Source organism: Aspergillus oryzae, mitochondrion, assembly GCF_000184455.2.
Source record: "Aspergillus oryzae RIB40 strain RIB 40 mitochondrion, complete genome".
Lineage (NCBI taxonomy): Eukaryota > Fungi > Ascomycota > Eurotiomycetes > Eurotiales > Aspergillaceae > Aspergillus > Aspergillus oryzae.
Genome location: NC_008282.1, coordinates 1 through 17348, shown reverse-complemented (window position 1 = coordinate 17348; position 17348 = coordinate 1). Strand labels below are relative to the sequence as shown.

The following is a 17348-nucleotide window of genomic DNA, read 5'->3' as shown; positions in this document are numbered from 1 at the left end:
CCACCCTAATATTCAAAATAGTAATTACAAATTAATTATATATTAATGAATAACCACTTCAAGATTTATAATTAAAATTATAACCTTGTCTACTTTCAATTTTTAAAGCATTTTTCCCTAGTTCAAAGGCAAATCCTAAAGTTAATACTAGGAAAAATACTAACATAATTACTAAACCATATATTCCGTTTGTATATGCACTTACCACATAAGGGTAAACTAATAAAATTTCTAAATCAAATAATAAGAATAATAGGGCAAATATAAAGAAAGATATACTGAACTGTGTTCTATTCTGTCCTAAGAAAGAATGAAAACCACATTCAAAAGCGCTATCTTTTTCTTGATATGGATTGTGGGGAGAAAGAATCAAATTTACTGCTAACAATATTATTGCTAATACTGGTATTAAGAATAAAAAAAAAGTTGTAGTTGTCATGATAAATTATTTATACTCGTAAATTATTAAGGTTAACACCTAGGTGTTAATATATATATATATATATTATACACCAATAATATTATTATTAATAATATATAGATTTATATTATCTTTATATTAAAATATATTATTAAATATTTTTAATTTTAAGGAAAAATTAATAAAAAAAAAAAAAAAATAATAATAAAAAATGGCTATATTAGGCTACATATAATAATAAGAAAGCCATCATTAATGCGAATAATCCAGTTGCTTCAGCAAAAGCAAAACCTAGAATAGCATAAGAGAATAATTGTCCTCTTAATGATGGATTTCTAGCTACACCTAATATTAGTGCACCGAAAACAACTCCGATACCTACACCAGCTCCGATTAAACCTGTTGTAGCCATTCCTGTTCCAATTATTTTTGCTGCTTGTATCATAATATATTATAAATATTAGTGTACAGCCATTTAGTAGAGGTAACCTCGATTAATATATATATATTATATTTATTTGTAAATACTAAAACTTAAAATAAATAAGTTTTATCTAAATTTAATATCAATAATTCATAATTTAAAAAAACTATATAAACATTAATCTCCTATAGATCTGTATGGGGTAGTCCTCTAGCAATAGTTATAGCTCTTGTACCTCCACTTAGCTCTCTAATATTATCTATGTGGTTATGTATATCGTCTATTCTATCATTAAAGGATCTTATATAAAAATCTCTCTCTTCAATTGTAGCTGGACATACACTTCGTCCATTAAGACATAACACACCACCAACAACACTAAACCATACTTGATTGTACAGGTAAACTTGCAAAAGCATGAGGTTTAGGTGGACTTGTTAAACATCATTCTAATGAACTATTATTTCTAGTGAATAACACTTGGAATGTATCACTAAATAATTGTGGAGTTAATCAAGGATATCTTGAAACTGCTTTACCTTCTGTTAATTGTTTATAAATAATAGTTAAGAAATATCATGTAGCTACAACACTAATAATAGAACCAACACTACTTACTAAATTTCAACCATAGAAAGCATCAGGATAATCACTTATTCTTCTAGGCATACCTTGTAAACCTAAGAAGTGTTGTGGGAAGAATGTTAGATTAACACCAACAAATAAAATTCAGAAATGTACTTTAGCTGCAAATTGATCATATGATAAACCTAATAATTTAGGTATTCAGAAATATCAACCACTAAATAAAGCAAAAACAGCACCCATAGATAATACATAGTGGAAATGAGCAACTACATAGTAAGTCTTTGTTACTAAACAAAAAAAAAAAAAATCAATAGATTTAATAATTAATCATGTTTATAGTAAGTTATTAATGTTTATATTAAATTTAATATTCAAGTTTTTTTTATTTTTAATGTTTATATGAATTTTTTAATCTATTAAATTGTGAGACATGATCAGTTAATTTTGTCTCATAATTAGGATCTATATCAAATAAATCCTCTTCAACTGATATACCTAGATGTAATAAATTTTCTGTTTTATCTAGATGAGTATGTATTAAGTTATCCAGAAGATTAACTCTAGCCGAAATAAGTTTAGCTTGAGCTTTTGATATACCATCTGGTACTTGTATAGATAAATTACCTTGTGCATCAGTAACTACATTAATATCATGTGTTATAATTTGATTATTAAATTGATTGATAAAATCAGCTAATTGAGGTAACAATCTAGCCAATTCAGTAACAATCTCAAGTATATCAACATTAGATTCTAAAGGTTTACTTGCAAAACAATGAGGTTTAGCTATAGATACCTTTGATATCAATTTAAAAAAATTAAAAAATTTATAAAATGTTAATTTAAACATTAAACTTAATATTACTAGTATTAATACTATAGTAATATATAAGATGTGAAAATATTCATAAGTCTATAATTTTCACAAGATTAATATTATTATAATTATCTTTGATAAACATAATAATTATTAATTTCATTTTTTGCATCACTCCCATGATGGATCGGACCATAACTTATCTAATTACTTAACTTAATAAGCTTTCGATTGCCACGTTTGGCCTCTACGGAACCTACTAACAAATTCAATTTGCTTTGGTTTCCACGGTATTCTCAAATATCATAATAAATTTTTTTGCTTTAAAAAAAATAATATAAGTATTTACCGTTAGCAATAATTATAATTATTATTACCGGAATAAAAAAAAAATGAAAAATTTTATTCCATGGTGGCATACAACATGACACTTACTATTTTGAAATATTTTTAATAAATATATCTAAAGATTTGGATTTATTACCCAATAAAGGATATAATTTACAATGACTTATAATATAATTTAAAGTTTCTTTTTTATAAATTTCTAATAAATAAAAAGTTTTAGAAGGATTTTTAATTTTAACACTTACAGAAAAGAAATTTTTAATAATATTTAATAAATAATAATCATCATTCATTTTTATTGAAAATGAATGATTTCCATTTTCTCTTATTAAAAAGCAACCTTTAGCTTCAATAAACCCACTTAATCAAATAGGAAAATAATCAGGAATAATAAAATTATTATTTTTATTAAAATTTTTAATAAGATTAGATTTAGAACTATACTTTAAATTTCTATTTAATAAATAATTATTTACTGAAGTATCTTTTAAACAAACTTTTAAAAAGTTTAATTGGCAAATTAATCTCGAAGTTAAAGGAGAATATTTTTCAAAAATTTCAACACAATTGAATATTTTTTTTTTTTCATCAACTGTTCAAATAACTTCTTTATTTGAATTTACAATTCTTACTTCACCTCCTATAACTTTAGCTATTTCAATTAACATATTATAATTTAATTTATTATAATTTAATTTAATTATAAGTCTATATTGTAAAGATTTTTTACGAAAATGATTAATTTGTATATTACCATTTCCATCCATTAAACCAACCCAAAACATTTTAATATATTCATTATTATTATATCATATATTATTATTACTTTTACCATCGTATATTATTATTATTTAATAATAAGATAGAAAAAATTGTAAATAATACATAGTGTTTATCATGGAAAGCAACGTCAAGTGATGCATTGGCTAAAACAACACCACTTAATCCTCCAATAGTGAATAACACAACAAATCCTAATGCAAATAACATAGGAGGTGTTAAGTGTAATGATCCACCATAACAAGTAGCTAATCAACTGAATATTTTAATTCCAGTAGGAACTGCAATAATTAAAGTAGCAGCTGTGAAATAAGCTCTTGTATCAACATCTAAACCAACAGTATACATGTGATGACTTCAAACTATGAAACCTAAAACACCAATAGACATCATGGCATAAACCATACCTAAGTAACCGAATACGTTTTTACCTGATCCTGCGGCAATAACTGTACTAATTATACCAAATCCTGGTATAATTAAAATGTAAACTTCCGGATGTCCGAAGAATCAGAACAGATGTTGGAATAAAATAGGATCACCACCTCCGGCTACTTCAAAGAATGAAGTATTGAAGTTTCTATCAGTTAAAACCATAGTAATACCTCCGGCTAATACAGGTAATGATAATAATAATAACACTGCTGTTATTATTACAGCTCAACCAAATAAAGCCAATTTATGTAAACGTATACCTGGACTTCTCATATTTAAAATAGTTGTAATAAAATTCATAGCACCTAACATACTACTGATACCACTTAAGTGTAAACCAAAAATTGCTAAATCAACACTTGGTCCACTGTGTGATTGGATTCCAGATAAAGGAGGATATAAAGTTCAACCTGTACCAGCACCATTTTCTATAGTTGCAGAGAAAACAAATAATAGTAAACTAGGAACTAATAATCAGAAACTAATGTTATTTAGTCTAGGGAATGCCATATCAGGTCCTCCCACTAATAATGGTAATAAGAAATTACCAAAACCTCCGATTAAAGCTGGCATAACCATAAAGAAAATCATCATAATAGCATGAGCTGTTATTATACTATTATATAATTGGTTATCTGCAATATATTGAACACCTGGTCCAGATAATTCTAATCTTATAAGTACAGAAAATGCTGTACCTAATAAACCTGAGAATAATGCAAACATTAAGTATAAAGTACCAATATCTTTAGCGTTAGATGATAAAAATCATCTTTCTTGTCATTCTGTAGGTTGTTTTAAAGTTAAAAAAGATGAACTTTCTTGACTACTTATCGAGGCAACATCTTCTTTTTTAGTTGAAGTTGAAAAACCTCTTCCAAATGAAATATTATATTTTGTTAAATTATCTAACAAAAAAATAATTTATTTTTGTTCTTCGTGAAAACGAATTTAAAGTTATGTGAATAACATTACATAATTACGTTATTTAGGGAGGGTACCTAGAATCGAACTAGGATATACTATGCCACATACAGCTGTTCTACCGTTGAACTACACCCACCTTATATATATGAATTTCATATATATATAATTAAATTTTATTTTTTATATAAAATAGATTCAAGTATTTCCATATACTTCTTAAAAACATCAACCGGAAAGTAAATTTTTTTAGTTTTTTTATCAACTATAATATTTATGACGCTTGGTCCTAAATGAAGGTTTTTGTTAGCAAAAAGAGTAGGCTAACAAAAACTAATATAATAAAAATACTAATAAAAATAAAAATTAAAATTAAAAATAAATAACAATATTTATTGTATATTTCATATAATAATGTTTTATTTATCTCTATAACTAAATTAGAAGAAAAAAATCGGAGACCGAGACGGTTTGTGTCAAGAAGAATGGATCTTCTATAAAACTATTAAGTGTTTTGATCATATTTATATTGATTAATTTAAAGGTAACTTTTCATAAATTACTGATTTTATTTATCGAAAAATCGAAAACGATTTGTGTCAAGAAAAATGAATCTTCTATAAAACTATTAAGTGTTTTGATCATATTCTTATTAATTAATTTAAACGTAACTTTCCATAAATTACTAATTTTATTTAATTCTGCTGAGCCAGGAGAGAAACTCGAATTCTCATTCTTAATTCATGAAATTATTGTTCTACCGATTGAACTATCCTAGCGGTAATCTGCGCCCTTAGGCACGAATGCGGTACCCCAAAAGCTAGCAAATATAAGATTAAGATTAGATATTATGTTGGGGCGACTCGAACACCCAATAGTAAATACCAAAAATTTATGACTTACCGATTAGTCGACAACATATAATATATAAACTTTTTTTTTTTAACTATTAAAAATTAACTAAACTATATGGGTAACAAGACTTGAACTTGTAAAGTATAAAACTATTCCGTCCTAAGCGGAACCTGGTTACCAAATTTCAGCATACCCATTTATTGCTCGAGATAAGACTTGAACTTATAACCTAATCATCTTCAGTGATCCGCTCTACCAATTGAGCTTCTCAAGCTATTTTATCTTGGAGTTATCGGGACTCGATCCTGAAATAACGATATGCAAAATCGCCGTTTTACCAGTTAAACTATAACCCCTATCCGAGAAACGATTCGAACGTTTACGACTTGCGTCACTTAAACTTAAGTTAAGACTGTCTACCAATTCCAGCACTCGGATTATTTAAGGCTAAAATGACTTGAACATTTACTCAAACCATCATGAGTGGTTCGCTTTACCGATTAAGCTATAGCCTTTGGTTGCGGATTTAGGAATTGCACCTAAATATTTTGGTCATGAGCCATCTATGTTACTATTACATCAATCCGCATTTATAATTAAGAAATAGGTGACTTGAACACCTGACCTTTCGCGTGTAAAGCGACAGCTCTACCAACTGAGCTAATTTCTTTCAACCCAAGGGAGATTTGAACTCCCGCACTAACAGTGAAAATGTTATGTCTTAACCAAACTTGACCATTGGGTCTTTAATTTTATAGCCCAGTGCAAGTATCGCACTTGCTTCTACCGATTACAAAACGGTTGCATTACTTTTATGCTAACCGGGCTAAATTTAATTTATACGATATGTGAAATATTTAGTATATTAATAATTAGTACTTTATGTCTAAAAATGTTAAGATTAGTACAACTAAAGCCTATTAATCATTAGAACCCCGAAGGGTATATAACAATTATACTCGTAGTGTTCTACTACGTTTAAAAGTATCCTAAAGTAAGCTTCGCGCTTAAATGCTTTCAGCACTTATCTTTAACTGACGTAGCCTTCCTGCCATGCCTATGTGAACAATTTACTTAAGTATAAGTAAATGATATATTATGTATAATAATATATAACATAAACAACAGGTAAACCATAGGTCAATATACCCAACTCCTTTCGTACGAAGGGGCTATCTTTATTCTACTTTAATTCCCTCTAGAAGATAGAAACCATACTGTCTCACGACGTATTAAACCCAGCTCATGTAGCTCTTTAATCGACGAACAGTCGAACCCTTCATGATTTTTGCATTCATGTGGATGAGCTAAGCCGACATCGAGGTGCCAAACCGCGCACTCAATTTGTACTCTCTTGCGCAAATTAGCCTGTTCAATTTATGTTATCATAAAAGGTTTTTCCTTTTATTTCCATTTTTCTCAAAATGGTTCAGACTATTTCATCATCTTTATTAACTAATTTAGGTATATTTAAATTTAATTATTAAACACCACTTACTCAACCTTTAACACCAAAAGATCCAATACGTGATTTAGAATTTAATTTAGTATATTGTATATTAGGTTTATAATTTCCTCTTATTACAGCTGAAGGATAACCTTTAATAGAAGAATAAGCATTTATTAAATTACCACTATATCTAACTTTGTGTTGAGATCTTGAAGCTGTATAACGTCTAGTTAATCTACCTGCAGCTTCTAATCTAACACCTGATACTCTTTTAAATTTTATATCATTTAATACAACTTTTTTAAGATCTTTTGAACTTGTTTTATTTTGTTCTATTAATTTATTTAATAAATTATTTGTAGTATCAAGATTATTTAATTTAAATAAATTTTCTAATTCAAAAAAATATTTTGATCTTTCATTTAATTTAATATCTTTAATTTTTGCTTTTCTAACTAAAGCTTTAAGATATCTTAATAATTTTCTTTTTTTTCTTAATTTTAATACTAAAGGTTGTGTAAAAATATCACTATTATAATAAAAGTATTTTAAATTAATAATATTAAATTCTACATTTTTTTTATATATTTTTCTTACTAAATTTATTAAACCTTGTAAATATGAATTTTCAAATTTAGCTTTATTAATATAAAGTAATTGTTTATAATACATGTAGTATTTTAATCTTTTAAGAGATTTTTTTATAAAATTTCTATAATAAAGATTTTGTACTGAATATACTTTTGAACTATAATTAGGTAAAACATTTGTTAATATTTTACTTTTTTCTTGTTGTTTGTTTAAGATATTCAATCCTACATTTCTTATTAACTGTAATTTTCTTACAAATGTAACCTTTCTAAATAAACTTAGATATCTTTTTCTTAATTTTAATAAGTAATTAAGTCTTTGTCTATTATATACATATAATGTTATATTTACATTATCATTAGTATGTTTAAATTCACCATCACTAATAAAGATTTTATTTGTAGATAATTTTCTTAATCTACGACGTAATTTTTCTTTTCTTAATTTAGATTCTATATTTAAATTATATGAATTAAAATAACCTTTAATTAATTTCATTACTAATCTGCTTGCAACAGGTATCAAACTTAAAGAATTTTTGTTGTAAACATAAATACTATTTTTTCAATCTCTTACAGCAGGAACTAAATCTTTATTACGTATAGTAACATTTTCACTATTTAATGATTTTTTCTTATATGTATTTTTTAATTTTGATTTTATAATATTTAGCATATTTATATTTAATTATAATATTAATATAATTAATCAAATTAATTATATAATATTTAAGCTTGGTATAAAACCAAGTCTATTTCATTATTATTACTAATAATTATTATACAATTTTTTTCTTTTAGTTAATAAAGATGTTGGGCATTAAAAAAAGGATTATTGTTAGCAATACTCACCTTTTAGTCGTTGAACGTCCTTATTTTATCTTAGGATTTAATCCTAAAATTAAGCGCAGAACTACTGCTACTTTTGCTAAAATAAGTTTCGCTTCAAATACACTTAATTTATTTATAAGTTATCTTTGAAATTTACCCAATATATTACCAATATTTTTAAATATTGGAGGACTCACAGATATAAATCCCTAGCGTAACTTTTTCTATAATCCAAGACCTTTCCTTTATGCATCTTGTGATCATATGCCCCGCTTACGCGACTGATAGACTTGTAGGTCAAACAGTAAAGCAAGATTTAGCCATTAAACTTTTAAAGTATAATTAATTATCATATCAATAAAGATAAAATACAATATTAATATGAGAAAAAACTTTTAAATATCCCGGAGTTGGATCACTCCCTCCCCGGGTAAAGTTTAAAATACATCTATTCACCATATAGTTAAAATCTTACTTAAATAAAAAATAAATATTGAACTTAATCTAACAATAACTGTATAATTATGAATATAATTATAACAAATTAAAATATTTGTAAAGAAATTTACAAATTTACAAAATGAACTTTGGATATACCCAGGTACTTTTTGTGGGATCTGTGCCCCGCATAAACTGCCTCCCAATCCTCAAGAGCATATAGTAGGAAACGAATAAAGGTGTTTCATTGTTATCAAACAACTACCTTATACACTCGAAATCATCCTAAATTTCCACTCTTGCAATTAGTAACAGTAAAGCTGCATAGGGTCTTCTCGTCTATCTAGAGGTAAACAGTATCTGCACTGCTATTCCAATTTCACTGAGACAATCATCGAGACAGCTGTTGTATCGTTAAGTCATTCATGCAGGACCGCATTTAACGGCCAAGGTATTTCGCTACCTTAGGACCCTCATAGGTAAGGCCGCCATTAATCGGGGTATCCTTCAAAACCTCAGTTAAAAACCAAGGTAAATCCGTTACCCAGCCGACATTGGGCAGACATCACACTCAATACTTTGATATTTTATCTTTGCAGAGTGCTGTGTTTTTATTAAACAGTCGTACAACATTATTTCATGTTTCCTCTTATGATTAGTTTAATTAAATCATATCATAAGATATGTTAAACTAATCATAATGGCCCTCCTTATCCCGAAGTTACGGTAGTCAATTTGCCGAGTTCCTTAATGATTGTTCACTCAAACGCCTTTGTATTCTCTACTTGCTTACTTGTGATAGTATCTAGGTACGGTATATATAAACCTTACTTATACAATAGTATAAAAAAGAAAATATATTTAATATAGATAAAATCTATACAATCTTGAAAACTTGTAACAAGAAAATTATATAAATTATAATATACCTATATTGCATTATACTTCACTTAATAAAAATAAAAAATTTTCCAGAACCTTTATTACTTGTTAAAGGTTTTGTTTTTTATTTTTAAGTATTTATATATAAATATCATCAAAATTACCTTTTGATTAATACTTTTAGATACCGAAAATTAAATATAATACCATAAGCTTAAGGCGAGGATATTCCTTTTTCGTTACTCATGTCAGCATTCTCTCTTGGATTATATCGATGGATTATATTAATAATAAAGACAGATATAATCTATCTATATATTCATCTAAACATTATACCTTTTAGGTATAATAATATTACATAAATATCTTTAATAAATAAATATTTTTAATAATAATCCATACTTATTACTTCTTAGAAGAAATAATAATTAATATTTATCCAATGTTCCGCTACCCCACATATACAATATTAATATTATAAATATGTGTACAAGGTTTCGGTATATTGTTTAGATCCGTTAAATTTTCGGTGTTTTTTTCTAAATTTAATTAATCAGTGCTCTGTTACGAGGTCTTCAAAAAATGGCCGCTTCTAAGCCTATTTCCTGATTGTTTTTAAAAAAAACATCCTTAATTTCACTCAACAATAATTTTGGAACCTTAACTCTTGTTCTGGGCTGTTTCCCTTTAGACATACAACCTTATCGCACTATGTCCGATTATTCAACATTCATCTTTGCCATTCCGAGTGCAAATACTCTCCGGTAAAGTCACTACAACCCCCCGATGTTGACAAAATCAAAAGATATTGTCCGAGATCACAGTTCTGTACCTGCTAAGATGTTAGTTAAATTACCTACTCATATAGGTTTCGCGGAAAACCAGCTATACTAGTCAGTTTTGTCTTTCACTAACTTACCACAATTCTTCGGATATCTATACAACGATAACCCGTTCGGACTTTTATAATCCTGACCATGGTAAGATCACTAGCCTTCGGGTCTAATTCTAGATACTTATTCATTTTCTCATAATTGGTTTATCTAAGCTAGTTCCATGCGCAAAGCGCACGAAATCATTGCTTGCATCTAAAATTAACTTGCTGACCCATTATGCAAAAGGTACACTCTTATTACTTATTTAAATTTTCACTCGAGCTGCTTATAAAACTACTATTTCAAATTTTACCTCACGGTACTTTTCACTATCGCTTATATATCATATTTAGCCTTAGAGGAAGGTTCCCCTATATTCAAACAGATTTTAATCCATTTTACTTTAACAAGTTTTGTTAATAGGCTCTTGTTATTTAGTTTGCACCAAATAACAATCTCGTTTGATTTCTTTTCCTAAAGTTACTAAGATATTTCAATTCACTTCGTTTATTATTCGATTTCTCTTAGAAACTAGATTTACTAGTTATTCTTTAATATATAGCTAATTATCCATAATAATTTCTTTATATACTTGCCATGCGCAAAGCGCATGAAATATATCTTTCATATTGTCTATATTGCAAAATACACTCATAAATTAAATTTATACTTCAGGTTATTATGATTCGAACATAACTACTCCTCAACCCAAATGAGACGCCTAACCAACCTGGCTCTAACCTGTAAATTATAGATAAATATAATAGTATATTATCTATCTATAATTATGATTAATATAATTTAATTAAATAAGTAATTTAGCTATATCAGAGAGTATATGATTCGAACATATGAAAGTTTTACCTTTAGCTAGACTCAAGCTAGCCGCCTTAAACCACTCAGCCAACTCTCTTAAATTTTTTATTTCCTTGACTTCCGCTGCAAGGAGTCGCGTAGCTGCTATATATAATCAAAAATGATTCTTCAGTGACTCGAACACTGAACATATCCTTATCAAGAACACACTTTACCAGTTAAGTTAAAGAATCAATTAATATATAACTTCAAGAGCACTTAGATTTGAACTAAGAAATATAAGGTTGAAGCTTACAGTTTTGCCTATTAAACTATGCTCTTCGGAAAAGAGATGAATCGAACATCTAAGTGTAAAAACACAATATTTAGCAAATATCTTACCCTACCAATAGCAACTTTTCCTTTTATTACGGGTTAAACCGGTCTCGATCCGGCATCAATTTTCCTGACAAGAAAACTCTTTACCAATTAAGTTATTAACCCTTTTACGGCTAGCTGAATTCGAATCAGCACACTTCGTATGGAAAACGAACAGTCTACCATTAACTTATAGCCATTTTATTTTTTTTTATATTATACTTATATAATATGACTAGCTGAATTCGAATCAGCACATCTTATATGGTAAATAAGCAGTCTACCGTTAACTTATAGTCATTTATAGTAAAAGAAACTAAGACTTATGGGACTTGAACCCATATGGTAATGATTAAAAGTCACATGTTTTACCTTTAAACTAAAGTCTCTTATATAACTTTTATAAAATATAATATATTTATTTTATTTAATAAATAAAAAAATAAAAAAAAAAATTTTTTTCATTTATATTTAATAACCTCAGTAGTACACTGATATATAAAGGAATAATCATACTACGTCAACAAAGTGTCAGTATAAAATTCCTGATTCATAACCAAGATGATGGTGATCTGTTAAGTGATATGCAGCTAAACGTCATAAACCTACTGCTAAGAATGCAGTTCCTATAATAACGTGTAATCCGTGGAAACCTGTTCCAAAGTAGAAACATGATCCGTAAACACTATCAGATATAGTGAATGAAGATACTGAATATTCTACACCTTGGAAGATTGTGAAAATAACTGCTAATAGAATTGTAACAACTGTTCCATATAATGCTCCTTTTCTATTACCTTGTATTAATGAATGATGAGCATAAGTAATTGTAACACCTGATGATAATAAAATTACTGTATTTAATAATGGTAATTCAAAAGGATTTACAGCTTGTATACCTAAAGGTGGTCATTGTGCTCCTAATTCAACACTAGGTGATATTGCACTGTGGAAGAATGCTCAGAATATTGCTAAGAAAAAGAATACTTCTGAGATAATAAATAAACCTACTCCTAAATTTAATCCTTTTTGAACTGCATTTGTGTGATTACCTAAATATGTTCCTTCTGAGATAACATCTCTAAATCATAAACCCATTACGTAAGCTACATTAATTACAGCTACAGGTACTAAGTACTCAAAACTTTGAAAACCATGCATAAATAAAACTGTAGCAGTTGTAAGAATAAATAATGATACACTTGTAAATAAAGGTCAAGGTGATGGAGAAACTAAATGAAACGGATGATTTTGGAAATTTCTTTTTGATTGATAGATCATATAATATTAATTATGTTAAACGTAACTTTCCATAAATTACTATTTTTGTTTAATAGTTATTACTATGGCACCTACCATACCTAATAGTAATATAACAGAACTTATGATTAATCATAATGAATAACTAGTATACATAATATTACCTATTCCAGTTATATGTGTAAACTCTACTAATGAGCTATCTCAACTTTTACTACTAGCATATGCTATTTCATGTTTTAAGTTTACCATATTTAAAAACTCATTATCTAATTGTACGTTATAGACTTCAGAAAATGAATTTGATAAAGAAGAAACAATAGTATTATCTGTTAAATTAGAAGGTAATACTTGTCCTATTATATAATAGAATAGTAAAACTGTTAATACAGCTAAAGGTATATCATTATTAGTCTCACTTAATAATTCAGAAATTCTGATATTTATTAACATTAATATAAAAAGGAATAAAATTGAAACAGCACCTACATATACTAATATATAAGATAATCCAATATAATTACATCCAACTAATATTAATAAACCAGCTATATTTACAAATAAACCTATTAAAAATAATACAGAAACTATAGGATTTCTACTTACAATAGTTAATACTCCAAATAAAATAGAAATTAAATAGATAACATCTACAAATTCTATTCTAAATCCATTAGTTATATAATCATTTAATAAAAAAATATTATTCATAAAAATTAAGAATTCTTTATCTCTCATCATTTTATACATATATAAAATATCGAAATTGGACTATTCTTGAGATAGGAAGAAAAGGAATCGAACCTTCGATGGCCTATAGCCATTGAGTTTACAGCTCAACCCGTAAACCAACAAACGGACCCTTCCTTATTATATATATATAATTTATCTTTTTCTGGATTTGAACCAGTTGAAAAAAAAATCTTATACCTATAAAAGATTATATAAAATATATTTATATTTTATATATATATACCTTATGAATTTTTTTTGTTAAAATTTATTCATCCCGTGCAATTTCCATTACACGAACCATATTTCGACTTAACACCAATCAAAGTCATGCATACGAAAATAATACTTACATATTTATATACCTGATTATATATATTAATACATAAGCAAATCAAACTTATTGCACATACTCCTTTCAGCGCCTGACGAGTGGTTAGTACCTAGCTGAGATTAAATTCACCGTGACGATGGTGATTCACGATTACTAGTAATTCCTTATTCATGTAGTCGAGTTACAGACTACAATCCATATTATATCCAATTTTGGGGATTAGCTCCATTTCACAATATCGCATCCCTTTGTTAAGGCGTATGTGGCACGTCTATAGCCCACAGTATTTAGGCCATGATGACTTGTCTTAATCCCTATTATCTGGTCCAATGTAGTGGCGAACCACTTTATGTATTCAAATAAAGTGAGGGTTTTCGTTAATTAGAGGAGTTAACCAAATCTCACGACATTAACTAAAGACAGCCGTGCAGCGCTTGTAACAATTTTATTGTTATTCAAACTGTGGTAAGGTTTTTCGCGGGTTATCGAATTAAATAACATACTTCACTACTGGTTTCAGAAACGGTCTAATGATTTCAGTTTATATGTTGCCATATTACTCTTGAGGTGGAATGCTTACACTTTCATTTATAGACTAAATTTTAAATCTAGCCTATGACATTCATCATTTTCTGCTTGGACTACTAGGGTATCTAATCCTTATTGCTACCCAAGCCTTCGTCCCTCAACGTCAGTTTTTACATAGAAGGATGCCTTCGCCGTTACCAGTCCTTCTGGTATCAAAGTATTTCATCCCTACTCCAGAAATTCTTCCTTCTCACATAAAACTCTAGTAAAAAAGTACTCATTTAGAGTTTAATTTACCGTCTAGGTACCCTTTAAACCTAATAAAGATGACTAACACTAGTCTTCTACGTATTACCGCGACTGCTGGCACGTAATTTGGTCAAGACTTATAAATAGGAAATTGTCATTATCATTATCCTATTTAGAATTTTATACGAGTTAATCGTTATTGTATTACAATAATACACTTACATTCTTCCAAGTTACTGGTTCAGCCTTTCGGCCATTGACCAATATTCCTCACTGCTGTACTAATACGCATTGGGGTTTTTTCAGACCCAATGTGGTCGATCGACCTCTCAGTCACGACTACGGATTTTAGCTAGAAAAGTCATTACCTTTCCTACTACTCCCCGAGATAAAGATTAACATCTTAAAGCGGACTTTTATTTTCCTTTCGTTTATAAGGGATTTTCCCCTTACTTTAAGGTAGCCAAATTATCTTTTACTCACCTGTACACCACTACTACTTAGTTTATTAAAACTAATTAGTCGTTCGATTAGCATGTGTCAAGTACTTGGACAGCGTTCAATCAGAGCCATCATCAAACTCAAAAAATTTATTTTTTTGGTATATATCATACCTATATTGTAATATACACATTTTACTTTTTTTATTTATTAACTTATAAAGTAAATAAAAATAAAAAAAAAAAATTATTTTTTTTTTTTAATAAAGATATAATTAAGCCGGTTCCTGTTTAAAATTTTAATAATTCTAAATTAAAACTAAGCATAGGGTTTATTGTTCGCAATTATTATAACGCTTATATTTACGTATATATAATAATTTTTAGTTTCTGTTAAAATCCTTATATTTTTATAAAGCTTGGTATAATACCAAACATATATGCCTAAAAAGTTTTGGACTTTCCTATTTTCATAAAATTTTTATATCTTTATTTTTCTATCTGAAGGTACCTAATGGTAGGGGTACGTCATTTTGGGACTCCCTTTCAACCCCATTAGTTTGCTAATGAGGTACCACGGTATTAAACGTATTTTCGTTTACCCCTTCTTCAATACTTTCCCCTTAGGAAATAATTTTGTGTGTTAAATTATTTTAACACATTGGACTGATTAAAAAATTTTTTTTTATGTAAATTTTATACTATTCGTTTTTATACTATAAGTTATCTTAGAGTATTTAATATAAAATTTTTTAGGGTAAAAGATGTATTCATGAATTTAGATGTATTCATGTATTAGATTAGTGTAAATCTAATCCGTCTTTAATATATGAACAAGCTAAAACTATGAAAACTTGAGCTTGAATAAATGCAATAGCTAATTCTAATCCTGAGAATGCTATAATAAATGCTAAAGGTACTAAACCTATAAAGAAAAATAATATACCACTAGTCATAATGTTATATGTAAATCCACTTAAAATAGATAAAAGCATGTGACCTGAAAGTATATTAGCTGCAAGTCTTAATCCTAATGAAACATTTCTAGATAAATATGAAATGAATTCGATTAAAACTAATAGAGGTAATAATGCTAAAGGACAACCTGAAGGTACAAATAATGAAAAGAATTTTAATCCATGTTTTTGGAATCCTAAGAATGTTGCACCTAAAACAATAGTGAAACTCATTGAGAATGTTAAAATAAAATGAGATGTTGATGCAAAACTATATGGTACCAATCCTATTAAATTATTTACTAATATAAATATGAATAATGCATATATAAAAGGGAAATATAATTGTCCTTTTGTTGGGTTAAGTTGGTTTATAACAATACTATGTACTGTTGCATAAATACTTTCTTGACTGATTGATCAGCTATTTGGTATTATTTTATTATTATTTGTTGCTAACAAACTGTATGATAAAGCTAAAAATAAACCTATTGATAAATATAAACCTATATTTGTTAATGATAAATGAATATTTCCTAATAAATTAGCATTTATAGAAAATAAATCTCTAATTTCAAATTGGTCCAATGGACTTAATACAAAATTAAAATGACGCATACGATTTTATGTTAATTATATATTTAATTTATTGATATAGTCAATTTTATTTTATAGACTATAATTTATTTATATAGATACGAGAAATAAAAAGACGTACAAATCTTGGTAAAATGTATTTACTTAATGCGTATATTAAAACTGTTAATACAACAAAAGCAAATACTACTTGATTTACAAAAAAGAATGGAACTAATTGTGGCATACTTATATTCATTATTATTGAATTAAATAATTTCTTAGATTTATTTAGACTTTTTAAGATTTTAAGGTTTTGCGTTATGTATATTTAAGCCCTTAAGATGAATCGAACATCTATCAAAATATTAACAGTATTCCGCTCTACCGTTGAGCTATAAGGGCTAATAAGAATTATTATTCTTATCCAAGACTCGAACTT

The 17348-nt window shown here is 27.5% G+C and overlaps 23 non-coding genes across 23 annotated transcripts; all 23 read right to left on the bottom strand.

Annotated features, from left to right (window-relative positions):
• Nucleotides 1-4805: 4805 nt before the first annotated feature.
• Nucleotides 4806-4876, bottom strand: AO090002t00023. Its single transcript has one exon. It is a non-coding gene; the product is annotated as a tRNA-His (tRNA).
• A 568-nt stretch (nucleotides 4877-5444) lies between these two features.
• Nucleotides 5445-5516, bottom strand: AO090002t00022. Its single transcript has one exon. It is a non-coding gene; the product is annotated as a tRNA-Met (tRNA).
• Nucleotides 5517-5585: 69 nt separating this feature from the next.
• On the bottom strand, nucleotides 5586-5658 carry AO090002t00021. Its single transcript has one exon. It is a non-coding gene; the product is annotated as a tRNA-Gln (tRNA).
• Nucleotides 5659-5705: 47 nt separating this feature from the next.
• Nucleotides 5706-5789, bottom strand: AO090002t00020. The gene has a single exon. It is a non-coding gene; the product is annotated as a tRNA-Leu (tRNA).
• A 4-nt stretch (nucleotides 5790-5793) lies between these two features.
• Nucleotides 5794-5866, bottom strand: AO090002t00019. The gene has a single exon. It is a non-coding gene; the product is annotated as a tRNA-Phe (tRNA).
• Nucleotides 5867-5876: 10 nt separating this feature from the next.
• AO090002t00018 lies at nucleotides 5877-5948 on the bottom strand. The gene has a single exon. It is a non-coding gene; the product is annotated as a tRNA-Ala (tRNA).
• On the bottom strand, nucleotides 5949-6030 carry AO090002t00017. The gene has a single exon. It is a non-coding gene; the product is annotated as a tRNA-Leu (tRNA).
• Nucleotides 6031-6034: 4 nt separating this feature from the next.
• On the bottom strand, nucleotides 6035-6107 carry AO090002t00016. Its single transcript has one exon. It is a non-coding gene; the product is annotated as a tRNA-Met (tRNA).
• A 3-nt stretch (nucleotides 6108-6110) lies between these two features.
• AO090002t00015 lies at nucleotides 6111-6181 on the bottom strand. The gene has a single exon. It is a non-coding gene; the product is annotated as a tRNA-Met (tRNA).
• Nucleotides 6182-6189: 8 nt separating this feature from the next.
• AO090002t00014 lies at nucleotides 6190-6262 on the bottom strand. Its single transcript has one exon. It is a non-coding gene; the product is annotated as a tRNA-Val (tRNA).
• A 1-nt stretch (nucleotide 6263) lies between these two features.
• On the bottom strand, nucleotides 6264-6337 carry AO090002t00013. The gene has a single exon. It is a non-coding gene; the product is annotated as a tRNA-Glu (tRNA).
• Nucleotides 6338-6348: 11 nt separating this feature from the next.
• Nucleotides 6349-6419, bottom strand: AO090002t00012. Its single transcript has one exon. It is a non-coding gene; the product is annotated as a tRNA-Thr (tRNA).
• Nucleotides 6420-11329: 4910 nt separating this feature from the next.
• Nucleotides 11330-11402, bottom strand: AO090002t00011. Its single transcript has one exon. It is a non-coding gene; the product is annotated as a tRNA-Pro (tRNA).
• An 84-nt stretch (nucleotides 11403-11486) lies between these two features.
• On the bottom strand, nucleotides 11487-11571 carry AO090002t00010. Its single transcript has one exon. It is a non-coding gene; the product is annotated as a tRNA-Ser (tRNA).
• Nucleotides 11572-11635: 64 nt separating this feature from the next.
• Nucleotides 11636-11707, bottom strand: AO090002t00009. The gene has a single exon. It is a non-coding gene; the product is annotated as a tRNA-Ile (tRNA).
• Nucleotides 11708-11723: 16 nt separating this feature from the next.
• Nucleotides 11724-11795, bottom strand: AO090002t00008. Its single transcript has one exon. It is a non-coding gene; the product is annotated as a tRNA-Sec (tRNA).
• On the bottom strand, nucleotides 11796-11876 carry AO090002t00007. The gene has a single exon. It is a non-coding gene; the product is annotated as a tRNA-Ser (tRNA).
• Nucleotides 11877-11884: 8 nt separating this feature from the next.
• AO090002t00006 lies at nucleotides 11885-11957 on the bottom strand. The gene has a single exon. It is a non-coding gene; the product is annotated as a tRNA-Asp (tRNA).
• Nucleotides 11958-11960: 3 nt separating this feature from the next.
• On the bottom strand, nucleotides 11961-12031 carry AO090002t00005. Its single transcript has one exon. It is a non-coding gene; the product is annotated as a tRNA-Gly (tRNA).
• A 30-nt stretch (nucleotides 12032-12061) lies between these two features.
• Nucleotides 12062-12132, bottom strand: AO090002t00004. The gene has a single exon. It is a non-coding gene; the product is annotated as a tRNA-Gly (tRNA).
• A 16-nt stretch (nucleotides 12133-12148) lies between these two features.
• On the bottom strand, nucleotides 12149-12220 carry AO090002t00003. The gene has a single exon. It is a non-coding gene; the product is annotated as a tRNA-Lys (tRNA).
• Nucleotides 12221-13874: 1654 nt separating this feature from the next.
• Nucleotides 13875-13959, bottom strand: AO090002t00002. The gene has a single exon. It is a non-coding gene; the product is annotated as a tRNA-Tyr (tRNA).
• A 3281-nt stretch (nucleotides 13960-17240) lies between these two features.
• AO090002t00001 lies at nucleotides 17241-17311 on the bottom strand. The gene has a single exon. It is a non-coding gene; the product is annotated as a tRNA-Asn (tRNA).
• Nucleotides 17312-17348: the final 37 nt, after the last annotated feature.